The sequence below is a fragment of the Atta cephalotes genome (assembly GCF_000143395.1).
Source record: "Atta cephalotes unplaced genomic scaffold scaffold00064, whole genome shotgun sequence".
Lineage (NCBI taxonomy): Eukaryota > Metazoa > Arthropoda > Insecta > Hymenoptera > Formicidae > Atta > Atta cephalotes.
Window position 1 is genome coordinate 1,155,422 of NW_012130128.1, and position 5,263 is coordinate 1,160,684.

Below are 5,263 nucleotides of genomic sequence, written 5' to 3' on the forward strand. Positions count from 1 at the left end.
AATTACTCTTCTCTCTCTCTTCTCTCTCTCTTCTCTCTCTCTCTCTCTCTCTCTCTCTCTCTCTCTTTCTCGCTCCTCTCCTTCCCATAATGAACTTATGAGAGTATATGCACATATATAAAGTAAATAAGAAATTCTCTTTTATCAAAAAACATCTATGAATAACATCTTTAAAATCATAGCAATGCTGAAAAGTGAAAACTCATGCTTGTCTTAACTTTGCGAAATAATAACGGTTATGAAATTATGCTTGCGATCATGCGAGCATACAAACAATCGATTGTCTTCTTGCTATATTCTTTCAAGACATTGAACATTTCACTACAAAAGCTGTCTGCATATAAGTTAAAAGATATAATGCTTATTTCGATGCTCGCAAGATTTATTAGGAAAATTAGCTAGTAGTTTCGCATATTGCGTAACATCGGTTACATATTTGCAATTAATACATGATGTTTTCTTGGAAAATACAGATATAGAATTTTATAATAAGACAACTGCTTATGATAGGCAAAAAAGATATTTTTTACATGCCTATTTTTTGGAACAATAAAAAAAGAAAATGTAGCTATAAAATCTTATATTTAATGTATGTGTATAAATACAAGGGAAAATAGTATTCTTATTAAAATATTTTGTATAACATTTTCCTGTTTTGCGTTTTTAAAATTGATCCATAAGAAAAATGTGCCAGTATTTTTTAGAGCTCGAAATACCCGAATACCCGCCTGTTCATTCCATTACTCGTGCACATAAACCGATTTCGCGGATATTAATTCGGGTCCCTATGTACGTACGAGTATTCGAGAAACCGTGTGATATGAGTACCCGTGGAATCTGAAATATATATACGGGTACCCACCTCAATGTGGGCATCCGCTATATGCTACAGATTTGTGCGTAACTTTGTTAATTTTAAAGATTTGTGTTTTAGAATCATTTGTAGTGATTCTTATTTCTCGTTTGTAGTTAATTGGTTTAAATTATGTTGTTATTTTTAAAATATTCAATTATAAAGGACAATCTCTATAAACGATTTTGAATCAAGATATGTTAATAATTTCTTTTTATTTTAAAGTCAAGTGACAATCATTCTTTTAAAAATCTCTATTTTATTAGTTGAGTTGAATTACAAACAATTGCGAACGAAATATTTTATATTATACTCATTTTATTAAAAACTTTGTTAAGATTCGGATACCAAGTTTACAACTTCAAGTATTATAGATAATTGTATTCTATGTATATATTCTATGTACAATAATATACATATACGCGTATACGTATACATATATAGTAATGTACCTGAGCCGAATAAGGCTCACTTAATTAATTTTATTTTTTTTAATTCTATCTATGAGCATATTGAAATATATATAAATTAAGTGAGAATGAAATCTTCATTTCGTTTACAAAAGTAAAATATATTTTTTGTATGAATGTGTGTAAATAAACAAAAACAAAATTTTATTAAATGATTGAGTTTTATTACATGCATATGAATATAATAAAATTCAAATCAAAGTAAATTAAAAATACATACATAACAAAGAAAATAAACATTATATCTTTCTCAGTTTTAAAATGATTATTAATCATAGAAAAGAAATTTCTTAGGACTTACTCTACTCTCAAATATTACAATTATCTTTAATTTTGTTTGTAAGTAACTCTTTAATCTTTGAAAATTTCTAGCAATTTGAATGCAATTTTGGCTTTTTAAAAGATAGCAGCATTGAAAATCATTATTTTCTGGCATAAACTCTACACATAACAAACAAATAATAATAATCACATAAGTAGGCCTGATTTAATAAGTAGAAAAGAGTGATTTAAATCGAACCATGTTCCAAATAAGACCTTTTTAATTTAAATAAAATTAAGTAGATTTGCGTGCTATTTATAATGTAAAGTCTTTATAAGACATCCAATACGTGACAGCAGTTTGACAGTTCTCTGTCATAACATTCATAGAATAGATGCAAATATGTATTTCCCATTGCGCGAAAATTAAAAAAAAAAAAGAAATTCTTATAAATCATTATTTAAAAAAAAGATGTTAAAAATTTGAAAAGTAATTGATTTAAAATAATTAAAAAGTATAGAATTCAAAAATTTCGTTTTGTAATCACTTTTGTGGTTTATTGTAAAATTTATTCCAAGATTCGAACTTGTGTCCAAATCGGACCTTTTTTTGTTCAAATCGGATCTAGTACAGTACAGTAAATCAGTACAGTAGATAACTTATAGGTCTGGTATGGTGATCGGCCGAACAGATCTGGTCCAAAAAATTAAATCAGTAAAATATTATGAGGCATCAGAGATTGATTGAGTTTTATTGATTTCAATTCTAATAATATAAACTGTCAATAATTTTTAATAATATAAACTGTCAGTAATCTCTAATTTTTTTTCTATAAATAGAATAAAATTTTTATCTTTGACTGTCAAATTGATCGTTTTTACTCAATACTAATAAAAATACATTAAAATGTTAAAAAATTTTATCTAAAAGTCCATAAAATAGGAGTGTCCGATTTGGAACCAACAGACTGGAAAAAGCGTTTTTACATTTTCCATTATTCGATTCAACACAGAGAGATATACGTTGAAATGGTCTGAAGTAAAAATGAAGGGAATTAAATGATCTTGTCAACGGCACCTTTGGTTTTATGATCGGACCTTGTTTACGTTTTATAGAGAGTAAAAATTGCAAATAGATCCGATTTAGCCCACTCTCTTTTACGTTTAAAAAAAGTATTTATACTTATTTTAAAAAATTGAGAGAGAGATTTAGTAGTTACTTTCCGTAGTTAAGAAGTTGAATAATATTGTAATGAATTATCATAAATTATGAAACATTATATAATTTTAATGGTAATTTTAAAACAGCGAATTGTTATAAAAATGCTTGTACATACAAGTTTTTGTTGTGTTAAACAAACGTGTTGCTACCAATTCCAATTCTTTAATCTTTTTTTATCTACAATACTTCCTATGACATATCTTTTAAGCATATATTGCAAGCGTAAAGCGAGTTTTAAAGTAATAAATTTAAAAGTGAGCTTTATTTAGTGCTAGATCTTATTCGGCTTAGGTACCTTGTAATATTTCGTTTGCAATTGTTTGTAGTTCAACTCGTAATAAAATAGAGATTTTTAAAAGAATGGTTGTCATCACCGACTTTAAGGTAAAGAAAAATTATTTACATATCTTGATTCAAAATCGTTTGTAGAGATTTCATTGTAGTTCTTCCTTTCATTTGTAAAATTTGTAAAGTTAAATATTTTAAAAGTTACAACATAATTTAAACTAATTAACTACAAACAAAATGAGAATCACTACAAACGATTTTAAAACATAAATCTTTAAAATTAACAAAGCACAAATATCTGTAGCATATAGCAGATATCTGCATTGAGGTGAATTCCAATATTGTACATGTTTCCACGAGTACTCGTATACGGTTCTGCGTGGTACCCGCGGAACCACCCACACACACACACACACACACACACACACACACACATACACACGCGCGCGCGCGTGTATATATATTGTATATATATTGTAAGTATTGATTACATTAAAACTTCTTCATTACTAGCTTTCTTGTACCGCAAATATCTAACATCGTTTACAAATACTTGAACAACAGCAAACGCGTTTGATGATAAGCACCAGACAAAAAAATCATTCTAAAACACGCCACTTTATAACAGAAGCAGAATAACATGAGATGGAGTAAGGGGGCGCAGATCTGGGGATAGTGGGCGAGGGAGGATGATAGGAGGTAAAACCAGGACGTAAGTATTGATCTCGCGCCCGCGTCTAAGCGGTTGACACATTTACTAAAAGATACGCGTGATCTAGTTTCAGTGGAAGATAGCGCGAGTAAGAGCAAAAAGAGAATACGTAGATACATTGATAATAACTTCGTTATTAACAAATCTAACGAATTAACAAAATCTTTGTACATATTAGAGAATGTAAATGCACGCATTTAAATTTAAAAAAAGCTACTTAAAAAAAATATTTCTATCAATTTTCAGTACACTGCAAAACTCTCTACTATAAAAGTCTATAAAAATGTCACTGTTTTATTCATAACTTATTTTTTCATGAAAAGAGCAATTACAAAAATATATAAATAGCAGATTCTTAAGGGGATTCTAAAATATAACCCGAACTTCGATGAGGTCGCTGTTTTACCGATAAAATGCGACACATCGACATATCTTTATACTGGGTGATCCGAAATTCACGAAATTCGGAGTACAGGACAAGATATTTTATGCTAAAACAACTTTTTCCTTTAGCAAAATTGCACCCGATAAATAATTTTTGTAAACTTATTTGTTAACTTCAAATTGCTCTCCTGACAAAAATTACTTGTTAGACGCAATTTTGCAAAAGGAAAAAGTTGTTTCTTTTAGATATAAAGTATCATATCCTGTTCTCCGAATTCGTGAATTTCGGATCACCTTTTATACTATTACATAAATATCGCACTCATACATACAAATTTTCTAACTAATCTTTCATATTAAGTATCTAAATTCAATTCTAAGTGCTCAACATTGATTGTTCATGTAATATCTCTAATCCAAACCAAGATTATTTTATACCTACGAAGTATAAAACCTGTTCTACAATATATTTTTTGTTTCCTGTTTCTTGCCTTTTATTATTTTTTATATCTTGTCTTTTTTGCTTCTTATTCTGTTTTTTGTTTTATATCGCTTGAGATAAAAGTTAACGAACATCGAAAGAAACAAGAAATAGTAAGTAAAAAATTGTTAATAAAATGGTTACAAAGGAGAAAAAAGCAAAAGATAAAAAACAAGAAACAGGAAACAAAGAATACATTGTAGAATAGGCTTAAAACTCGTATATAAAGCAAACATTGCGATGTTAAATGTCAGTAACAAAACTGTAATTTACTTTTTTTCGTTTTTTTGACATTAAGTCGACTAGTTTGGATTTTGGATACATTATCGTTTATACTACAATATCATTTTATACTAAATGGAGAAGAATTTTTCAATTTGTAAAGACAATTAGAAAAATACTTGTTTGAAAAAATTGATAGATAAAATAGATTCACTTTAGGATCCCCTTAAATGCATTATACAGGGTGGTTCACTTAAATCGACCATCTGAAATATCTCGCTTATTTTTGATGATATAAAAAAATGTTTCAAATAAAAGGAACATCTCGTAAACTATTGATTTTTGATTCCTTAATATGCAGAATAATTAA